General features: G+C 39.4%; 1 pseudogene; it reads left to right on the forward strand.

Annotated features, from left to right (window-relative positions):
• Positions 1-322: 322 nt before the first annotated feature.
• Positions 323-2,094, forward strand: LOC101358945 (heat shock-related 70 kDa protein 2-like; annotated as a pseudogene).
• Positions 2,095-11,954: the final 9,860 nt, after the last annotated feature.

Consider the following 11,954-nt stretch of genomic DNA (forward strand, 5'->3'; position numbering starts at 1 on the left):
ATGGTAGGTGGGGATGCATGCTGCTCTTGTCTCTAGTCTGATTGCACTAGAGAACTCATCACCTGTCTCCGGGTGGGTGGGGCAGTGGCTAAGTGTGTAGGCATGGGTCTTTGTTCGCTGGTCTTGCGAGGCGGCTTAGGGCAGGTTGGGCAGGCCTTGGCTGCTGTCTGTCATCATTCCAGAGGTGCAGGAGCAGGCAGTGGCACTGGTCAAACAGGTGGGGCAGTAGGTGTGGTGGGTGTGGCGTGCAAGTGGCTGTGCTGTTGCTGCCTCCATCCATGTTGGGGGAAGGAGGGGTTGAGTGACAGGCTGGCACATGGGCATGGTCACGCTGGCAGTGCCTCTTACTGGGACAGGTAAGGGGGTGAGTGATGGGCAGGCACGCACATGCAGTCATGCTGGCACTGCCTCTTGTTGGACCTCAGTGCTTTTGAACCTTAGTGGTTGTCATGATGGTTTGATACCATTCTCAGAAATATGGTGGTCACGTTATAGCCAGGCATTTATTACCAAGTGCATCAGAGGTCTGCAAACAATACAAAACAAATGGAATGCATTACCACCTGGATGAATTGTAAAGCTGAATCTGTTATTTGTGTTTGACCCACAAAAGGACCAAAATAACGTGAAAAGGAGGTGACGAAGAAAACAAAAGGTATAGGTTTGTCATGGATTGAATTGTGTCTCCCAAAAATATGTGCCAATTTGGCTAGTCCATGATTCCCAGTACTGTGTGATTGTCTAGCATTTTGTCATTTGATGTGATTTTCCTAACTGTTGTAAATCCTACTGTATGATGTTAATGAGTCAGGATTAGAGGCAGTTGGTGGCCCCTTTGATGTGTCTATCCTAAACATCCAGGATGATATCTTTGAAGTAAAATTCACAGCTGGTGACACTCACGTGGGTGGAGAAGATTTGGACAACCGTATGATTTGTCACCTGATGGAAGAGTTAAACTGCAGGCACAGGAAGTATGTAGCCTTTAAGAAGCAGGCAGCGTGCTACCACCAGACTGCCTGTGAGAAGGCAAAATGTATCTTGAGTTTCTCTGCTAATGCCAGCATTGAAGTTGATTCACTCTATGTGGGTGTGGATTTCTATACTTCCATCTCCGAAACCCGCTCAGAGGAGCTCACTGCTGCTTTCTTACATAGTGCCCTGAAGCTAGTAGAGAAAGCTCTGAACTATGCCAAGCTTGACAAGGGATGGATTAATGTAATTGTGCTGGGGGGTGGTTCCATTCATTTACCCTAAGTCCAGAAGTTGCTGAGATATTTCTTTAATGAAAAAGAGCTCAACAAGACCATCAACCTTGATGAGGTAGTGGCATATAGTGCAGCTGTGCAAGTAGCCATTCTCATCAATGACAAATCAGAGAATGTACAAGATCTACTCCTTGATGTTAGCATTCTCTCTCTGGGCATTGAAATGACAGGGGGGATTATGACACCCATGATCAAGAAAAACACCAACATTCCTATGAAGCAAATCCAGATGTTTACAACCGACATTTACTACCAAATCACTGTCTCAGTGAAAGTGCATGAGGGAGAAAGGGCTTTCTCTAAAAGTAACAAACTGGTGGGTAAGTTGAAACTTTCTGAGATCCCTCTAGTTTACTGTGGCATCCCAAAAATTCAGTTAGTCTTCAACATAGACACCTATGGTATTCTCAGTGTAACTGCTGCAGACAAAAGTACCAGCAGGAAGAACAAATTTACTATTACTAATAGCAAAGGCCGTCTCAATAAAGATGATCTTGACCAGATGATGGAAGACGCAGGAAAATATAGAATAGATGATCAAGTCACTGGAGATAGAGTAGCAGCTAGAAACACTATGGAGTCCTACATCTTTGATGTTAAGCTAACAGTTGAAAATAATCTGTGAGGCAAGTTTGGTAGAGAAGATAAAAGACAGCTTCTTGAAGAGTGCCAGGAATTGTTAAACTGGCTTAAGTGTAACCAAATGGCTGAAAAACATGAGTAGTAATATAAGCAGAAAGAGCTGGAGAGAGTCTTCAATCTGAGTGTAATCAAGCTTTACCAAGCAGTAGGCTCTGGCCGCCTTGGTTCCCACAGTTTAGAGTAGCCTAGGTCTAGTATTGATGAAGTGGTCTAAATGGTTACTCTTTGAAACACCTGTCCAGTTCTGTACACCATTTATGCAGTTTCTACTTCAGTATTTCATTCTTAGTCTGCAGTATCAGCATGTATGAAAAAAGATGCAAAGTTTAGTTTAATGATAATTTGTAAGTTTATTTAACACTTCGATATTAATATTTCTCTTGATACATCTTGTGGGTTTATGAACTTGAACACGTTTTTTAACACCTGAAGTTGTGTATGAAGACTTATTTGGGAATTAGCGCTTATAAAACATTCAAACACTTAACTTTGGTAACAAAAAAGAGGTTGTATTACCATCCCATTGCCTTACCACTTAAATAACCTTTACTACTTGTGAACAACTGTGGCTCTTTGCCCAACAACTTGTGTAAATACTTTGTTCTGACTATGTACTACAGTAGAATTTACCACTTCTAGTCACATTTCTGGTATTTCTTCAAAAAATCTACATTACCCACTGAAGTCTGGGTGTCTCAAATTTGGAAAACAATTACAATCCTTCCCTGGTCCAAGTTGCCAGTTGAGATTTTAAGCCTTCTCATTGTATGTTGCTTAACAAGGGCTAGACTGTTTTTTCTCACTACTGATTGTTCACACATTGACTTCTCATCTACATATGTAAACACATCTATTGATTTAAGAAGGAAAAAAAATCTATTTCTTGCTCTTCTTAAACTCAAAATAATCTCCATATAAATATGGTTGTAATGTCAACTTCTCAATGATTCCTATTGTATTTGTGAGTTGTAGACAATAAATGTTTCTTTATGCATCACAGTCATAGTACCATGTTTTTATTGTCATTCATAAGGGTGGGAGTACATTTAATTTATTTCAAAGAGAGAAAATCTGTTAAAGGTGGGATGCTGACATTAGGAAAAGTTACAATGGAATTCCTCCAAGGAAACAATAAAGTGTTGCTTTTTGTTAGGTGAACTATATATCTGATTTTCTGAAGTAGTTCAAGACCTTCTTCTTGACCATGGGTTCAGAATATTGAAAGAGCTGATTATAGAGTGGAGCCTAAGATCAGAGAAGTGAGTGTTCTTTGGCATCTTGGGTAAATGCATGGCAATGCGTGTGTACATATTCATGCCAGACCACCAAGGACAGAAACATCCTACTTAAATTCAACTCAACTTGTACCATATCTTAACTGTCCATGTCAACTGAGGGTATTGAATTAACCAAATCAATCTCAGAATGGGATCAGTTTTCTTCAGGTCAGTTATCATACCTTTATCGAACGTTCTATATCCAAATGCCTGAAAAAATGCCCCTTGTTGACCCACAAGAGCCCACATTTCCGGGAAGCAGTAATAATAAAAGCAGAGAGCCAAACCTGTGATGGTTACAAGAAGATCCAGAGGGGTTGCCAGCATCACACTGGCAGTCGAGGAGTGTTAGATAGGAGTACGGTAGACCTGGCAGAATGCTGGGCAATGGGAGATGTGTTCCACAAATATTAACTCCCTTCCTCCTTCTGAAGATGGATGCTTAGGGCAATAAAGCTGGGTATTGTACGAACAGGAAGTTTGGGGAAGTGATGGGTCAAAGGCCAAATAATCATAGTGGGGGCTTGGTGGGGGTGGATAAATATTACAGGGAAAAATTAAGGTGGGATATCTACAGTCCAAGTAAACAGCAATTAAGGAGTTTCCATGAGAGGGAAGGCAAGGCAAGGCAAAGCTTATGCTGGATGACCAGGTCAAAGTTCAGTGGAAACCCACTGAAATTGGGGGAGCAGGAAACTCCACCAGCCACAGGAAGTGCCTTGGTTTCGATAAACACTCATGATCTCCTACTCTAAGTAGCTGCTGAAGCCAGATAAAACAGATGAACAAGGCACAGCTCTTGCTCTTAAAATGTTTAATATCTATTGGGGATAGATGTTTTGATATTTGTTCTACTTTGGCATCTGAATAAGGACTTGGCAATCAGTATGAGCCTGGAAAAATAAGTGAGGAAGATTTTGGGGGAGTACGCAGAGACATCTCAAGCAGAGGGAAAATGAGACGGGTAAGGGAAGATGCAGACTTTTCTTTGTTGGTGCAGAATTTAAACAGCATCGTTGGTAGACTCACACAAGCCTAACCAGTTGCCATGAGTCAATTCCAACTCATGCAATCCCATGTGTGTCAGAGTAGACCTGTACTCCATAGGGTTTTCAATAGCTGGTTTTTTCAGAAGTAGATTGCCAGGACTTTCTTCCAAGGCACCTCTGGGTAGACTCAAACCTTCAAACTTTTGTTTAACAGCTGAGCACATTAACCATTTGCACCGCCTAGGAACTCCCACAGAAGCCTAAGAACTATTAATATGGAGATGTATAAAGTATAAATGTGGCTATATATTTGCAGTACTTTCATTGAAAATGAGTCTTTGTTTTAATTTGGTTGTTTCAAAACACGAGATGCTGCCTTGATGACAGCTTATTGGGGACATGAAAAATAAACAAAACTGACAGTATACCTGTGTTTATCCATATGCCCTGATGTGAATTTAGTAGTATTTAGAACTAAATGATTTTCTGGAATCTCACAATAGTTATATAATTCCACATAATTTCCGTTTGAGGGACAGAGGTGAGTAACCTGTGCAGTGTCCCATGAAACATGATCTGAGACAATATATTTCAAATATTGGAAGTTATGTCTGTATTGAGAAAAATATATTCTGTGGTGGGAATAGTAACTGCTTGATAAAATAGCTGATTGGCTAATAAATATAATCTTGGATTTTATGCCCTTCAAGATAAAAAATTATATAGTATTTACTGGTGGGTTTCCAAATAATAAATATTACATTAAAAGTTTAAAGGCCAATACTTATAATTAATCAAACACAGGTTATGTTATCTAATATAAATTATTTTTGCATACCTAACATGCTTGCAGTCTTTCATATGGCAATATAGTGGTGATTAACACACACACATACACACACATGTATAAAATTGGGGTGTTAAATAAGGGCCACACATAAAATTGTTTTTAGTTTTTTACTCTTCCAACAAAGTTCATAACAAAAGACTCAACAAACACAACAGATTACTAAAAAGTTTTCACCTGACTCCATGATGCCTTTCAGACCTCTATAACAATCCCTCCTGAGCTTTCCCTGTTTGTGTTTTATGACTTGCCTCAAACAGATCGGAGAGAGGGCCTTAAGGGGGAGGCATTATTGTTCTGAACATTCAGTTAAATTCTTCAGGAGAATTACATTGGATTCAGTTTGTGGTAGATTTTTTTTCATTGACTCACCTCCAAGCTGAGAGGCGTTCTCACTGAAAGAATATTTATAATAGCACATTATTTGTTTTAGCATCCATCCACTAAAAAGAAAAAGAATAAACTAAATGCCCAGCAACAGAGAAATAGCCAAGTAAATTAGTGTCTCTACTAGATAGAATATTATATGGCCATTAAAAATTATGAGTATGGAATCTATGTTACTATAGGGGTCAGCAAATTATGACCAATTTGGGCCAAATCCAACCTACTGCCTGTTTTTAAAAATAAAGTTTTATTGGAACACAGCCACTCCCATTCCTTTATGTATCATCTCTGGATGCTTTTGTGCTACAATGGTAGAGTTGAGTAGTTGTGACATAGATTACAATATTTACTATATGGCCCTTTAGGAGTCCCTGGGTGGTGCAAATCGTTAAGCGCTGGGCTACTAAACGAAAGTTTGGTGGTTTGAACCCAGCCAGAATCACCTCAGAAGAAAGGCCTGGTGATCTGCTTCTGAAAGGTCACAGCCTTGAAAACCCCATGGAGCAGTTCTACTCTGTACACTTGGGGTTGCCATATGTCCGAATCAACTTGACAGCAGCTAATGACGACAACAAATGGCCCTTTACAGAATGAGTTTGCCAACTCCTGACTTAGAGATTCTTAAAGGAAGGTAAAACCCCCAAATCGCATACACCGTGATTATAACTGTAAAATTTATTATATATGCACACTGAGATATATATCTACAGACATCACATAGATAAATAGAACAGAAATTCATATGGCTGGGTTACAGAGGTGAAATTATGTGCTTAATTTTTCCACATCTTTTTGATGTTCCTGTTTTAAATGAATAAACCAGCATTTTAAAACTTGAGTGAGTCCTTTCAGGCCAGGGTGTTGTGGCAAGAGGGATGCCAGTATGTGTGTGTAGGAAGTGCACAGGGACAGGCCTACACTGCTGGCCAGCGCCAGTGGTGCTAACACTACACATTATTCATGTAGGAGGCCCTCAGACTGACAGTGTTGCTTATCTGCCTTCAATAGACAGTTCTTTCTCCAGCTGCATCCCTAGATTATAAGCAATGAAAGGGCTGAGTAGAGCACCAATGACAGGAAGAGCGTACTCTGCTCTGGCACTCCTTGTTATTCTGACAACCTGGTGCTGCTGAAAGGAGTGAGATAATTTATATGACTCTACAGTCCATTAAGGAGCCCTGCTGGTGCAGTGGTTAAGAGCTTGGCCGCTAACCAAAAGGCCATCGGTTTGAACCCACTATCCACTCCACAGGAGAAAGATGTGGCAGTCTGCTTCCGTAAAGATTACAGCCTTGGAAACCCTACGGGGCCGTTCTACTCTGTCCTATAGGGTCACTATGATCAAATGACTCGATAGCAATGGGTTTGTTTTGATTTGGACACTTCATTGCATTTAAAAAGTAGTGCTTGCTCTCAGAGCATCTCAAGGTTTGAGCTTGTCCGTAAATTGGAGAAACAAAACTCATAAGGGGTAGGATATCAGAAGCAAGTCAACATATGAGTTATCCCCAACAACATGAACAAGGCTGCTCTCTGCAGCTTCTGAATAACTCTATGCTCCCTATTGCCAAGAGGCGGGCTGCTAGAGTTGTAAGCAAGGTACGCATGGGCTTACTTGTGCTTACTTACTAATCTATGGTGTACAATTTTATCTGTTCTTTACTACATCAGTTCTTTCAGCTTGAGAAATGCCGAGCGTGCTCTTCCCTTTTGGTTTTCTAATTCCAGGTCTTCTGACATCCATTTTGATATTTTCTTTCTTTCCTGTCTTTTTAATGACTTCTTGCTTTCATCATGTATGATTCCCTTGATGTCTTCCCACAACTCGTCTGGCCTTCGGTCATTAGTGTTCAGTGCATCAAATCTATTGTTGAAATGCTCTCCAAATTCAGGTGGGATGTACTCAAGGTTATATTTTGACTCTTGTGGACTTGTTTTAGTTTTTCAGCTTCAACTTGAACTTGCACATGAGCAATTGATGGTCTGTTCTGCTTTTCCATCGTCTCTTTTCACAGATGTAGTCGATTTGATTTCTGTGTTTTCTGTCCGGTGAGATCCATGTGTATAGTTGCCATTTATGTTGTTGAAAAAATATATTTGCAAAGAAGAAGTCGTTGGTTTTGCAAAATTCTATCATGGGATCTCCGGCGTCATTTCTATCACTAAGGCCGTGTTTTCCAACAACCGATCCTTCTTTGTTTCCAACTTTAGCATTCTGATCACCACTAATTATCAATGCATCTTGATTGCATATTTGATCAATTTCAGACTACAGAAGTTGGTAAAAATCTTCAGTTTCTTCATCATTGGCCTTAGTGGTGGTTGTGTAAATTTGAATAATAGTCATATTAACTGAAGTCATCTCAAAACTGAAAAATAGTTTAGCTTACCTAGTGAAAAAGGTCAGCCTTGAGCATTATGCTCTTTTAAGAGCTATCTATACGGGATCAAACTGACAACAGCAACTCAAAAGATTAGATAGGAGCCTTGGGGGCAGTGAGTTTATGTTAATGAGGGAGGAACAACTCAGAAAAGGAGGGTGAGAATGGTTGCACAATTCGAACATAATCGATGTCACTAAATTGTACATGTAGAAATTTGAATTGGTGTATGTTTTGCTGTATATATTCTCAACAACAACAACAAAATAAATAAATTTAGAAGAAAAAAGTTTGTGTTGTTGTTTTGTAAAATGACAGAAATGACAGTATGTTTGTTTATGTATTGATGGGGATAGTCAAGTAGAAAGGGAAAGATCCAAGAGAAAGGGAAGAATTGCTGGAGTGATGTCCTTTACTAGGTAAGAAGGCATGAGATCTACAACACAAGTACAGGAATTGAGCTTAGATAGGATCAAGGATAGGTCCCTGGGTGGCACACATGTTTTGAACTTGGCTACTAACCGAAAGGTTGGTGATTCAAATCCACCCAGAAGTGCTGTGGAAGAAAGGCCTGGCAATCTACTTCCATAAGATTATAGAGAATCCTATGGAGTGCAGTTTCACTCTGACACGCATGGGGTCGCCATGACTCAGAATCAACTCGATGGCAACAGGTATTGTTTTTGTTTTTTTGGTTTAGGAGCAAGGATGTTTCATCTAGTCTTTTAGATATCCTAATGGAAATGTGACTAAATCCTTAAGCTAATTATAACATTAAAAAGTTGTCAAACGTTTAATCACATGGGCTCTTCTGAAATTCCACATGCCTATAACTGACAAGAGAGAGTCTAGATTTTAGCAAATGTGGCTGGAGGCCTAATTAGCTCCTAAGAACATACTGGGTACAGTGTGAGGAGACTGCTGACTGAAGTGGGCTGCAGTGGAGGAGGGACCCCCACAACACTCTGCTTTAGGTCGTGATTATTCCTTCTACCAAAGGCGAGGCTGACAGTGCAGTTATTTTAGAGCATGAATCACCTCAATTAAATGTATTTAATGTCACATTGCAGAAAACTGGTGCTTGCATTTTCAAACAAAAGCCAGCAAAGTGTTTGGTGATTTTTATAGCAGAACTGTATTCCTTATTTCTGGTGAATGAATGAAATTGCAAGCAAACTTTATGTTCATCTGTTTTTATATTTTCTGTCACACTATTAGCTCATTTAATTATTCACAAATGTAACAACACAGCTATTTTAAACCTTATAAATTAAACACATAAATTGCCCAAGAGTTATGATCTGACATAGTAATCCTTCAAAGTATAATTTATAATTTGACAGTAATGAAATTCATAAATAGGAATAGCAGTGCTAAAACAGGCAGAAAAAAAACTAAGATGTCATGACCAGTTACAATAAAAAAAATAGCTTTTTGGATTGTTAAAGTTGATAATAGCTTAATTGTGAGCTATTAAATCTGAGAAATAATCTTTCAGTCTTCTTAACCTTGAAATTAAATATTGCTAATAACAATTCTTGCCTGCCTGCAGTAGTTTTATATGAAGAATTCCAATTATTTTATCATCATAATCAATCTCTATAACAATTGTTTCAAATTGCCATTATCAAAACTTTTGCAAAGACAGCATGGAAACCCAATAATTCCACTCCTAGTTACATAGCTAAGGGACATGAAAACAGATATCCCCACAAAAACTTGTACAAAAATGTTCATGTAAGCATTATCCATAGTAGCCAAAAAGTGGAAACAACCCAAATGTTCATCAGTGAATGAATGGATGAACAAATGGGGCCTATCCATATAATTCAATATTTAAAAAAAAAAAAAGTTGCTGTCAAGTCGATTCCAACTCATAGCAACCCTATAGGACAGAGTAGAACAGCCTCACAGGGTTTCCAAGGAGCAGCTGGTGGATTCGAACTGCCGACCTTTCGGTTAGCAGCTGAGCTCTTAACCATTGTGCCACCAGGGCTCTGATGCAATATTAGTCAACCATAAAAAGGAAGGGAGTGCTAATCTGTGCTATAACATGGATGAATCTTGAGAACACTATGCTGAATGAAAGAAGCCAGACACAAAAGGCAGCATATCCTATGATTCCATTCATATGAAGTGTCCAGAGTAGGCAAACCCATAGATAGAGACAGAAAGTAGATTAGTGGTTGCCTAGGGCTGGGGGAGGAATGGGAGAACTGGTGGAGGATAGCTAAAGCATATGGAGTTTCTGAGGTGATGAGAATGTTCTAAAATTAGATAGTGGTGATGGTTGCACAACTCTACGAATATATTAAAAACTACTGAATTGCACAGTGTAAAAGAATGAATTCTGTAGTATTCGAATTATATTTTAATAAAGCTGCTAAAAAAATTACCTTAAAAGAAGGACGGTGTAAAAGTTACTTTAGATAGTCACTTGTTAGGTGCTGTCAAGTCGGTTCCGACTCATGGTGACCCCATACACACCAGACCCCGTACACAACAGAAAGAAAAACTGCTCAATCCTGTGCCATCTTCACAATCGTTGCTAAGTTTGAGCCCATTGTTGCAGCCACTGTGTCAATCCATTTCCTTAAGGGTCTTCCGCTCCTTGTCTGACCCTCTACTTTAGTAAGCATGATGTCCTTCTCTAGCAACCGGTCCCTGCTGATAACATGTTCAAAGTACATGAGACAAAGTCTTGCCATCCTCCCTTCTAAGGAGCATTCTGGCTGTACTTCTTCCAAGACAGATTTGTTCGTTCTTCCGGGAGTCCATGGAATATTCTATATTCTTCATCAACACCATAATTCAAAGGCATCAATTATTCTTCAGTCTTCCTTATTCATTGTCCGGCTTTCACATGCATATAGGTGTCTGAGAATACCATGGCTTGGGTCAGGTGCACTGTGTCAGTCCATCTCATTGCGGGTCTTCCTCTTTTTTCTGATGCTGTACTTTACCAACATCATTAACATCACAGTGATAGGATTTACAACACATAGGAAAATCACATCAGATGACAAAATGGTGGACAATCACACAATACTGGGAATCATGGCATAGCCAACTTGACAGATATTTTTTGGGGACACAATTCAATCTATGACTATATGGTTCAATAATTTCTGCATTCTGTTCGATCACCTTTCTTTGGAATGGGCACAAATATGGATCTCTTCCAGTTGGTTGACCAGGTAGCTGTCTTCCAAATTTCTTGACGTAGTCAAGTGACCACCTCCAGCACTGCATCCGTTTGTTGAAACATCTCAACTGGTATTCTGTCAATTTCTGGAGCCTTGTTTTTCACCATTGTCTTCTGTGCAGCTTGGACCTCTTCCTTCAGTAACATCAGTTCCTGATCGTATGCTACCTCCTGAAATGGTTGAACATCAACCAATTCTTTTTGGTACAGTGACTCTGTGTATTCTATCCATCTACTTTTGATGCTTCCTGCATCGTTTAATGTTTTCCCCTTAGAGTCCTTCACTATTGCAACTCAAGGCTTGAATTTTTTCTTCTGTACTTTCAGCTTGAGAATTGCCGAGCATGTTCTCCGCTTTTAGTTTTCTAACTCCAGATCTTTGCACATTTCATCATAATATTTTACTCTGTCTTCTAGAGCTGCCCTTTGAAATCTTCTGTTCAACTCTTTAACTTTGTCATTTCTTCCTTTCGCTTTAGCTACTTTAGCTTTTAGCTACTTAGCAAGTTTCAAAGTCTCTTCTGACATCCATTTTGGTCTTTTCTTTCTTTCTCTCTTTTAATGACCTTTTGCTTTCTCTGTGTGTGATGTCCCCAATGTTATTCCACAACTCATCTGGTCTACGGTCATTAGTGTTCAATGCATCAAATCTATTCTTGAGACAGTCTCTAAATTCAGGTGGGATATACTCAAGTTTATATTTTGGCTCTCTTGGACTTGTTCTAATTTTCTTCAGCTTCACCTTGAACTTGCATTTGAGCAATTGATCTGTCCCACCATCAGTTGCTGGCCTTGTTCTGACTGATGACACTGAGCTTTTCCATCATCCCTTTCCACAGATGTAGTTGATTTGATTCTTGTGTTTTCCATCAGGTGAGGTTTACATGTATAGTCATTATTTATGTTGTTGAGAAAAAGTATTTGCAATAAAGAAGTCATTGGTCTTATAAAATTCTAT

The sequence above is a fragment of the Trichechus manatus genome, unplaced genomic scaffold (assembly GCF_000243295.1).
Source record: "Trichechus manatus latirostris isolate Lorelei unplaced genomic scaffold, TriManLat1.0 scaffold00079, whole genome shotgun sequence".
Lineage (NCBI taxonomy): Eukaryota > Metazoa > Chordata > Mammalia > Sirenia > Trichechidae > Trichechus > Trichechus manatus.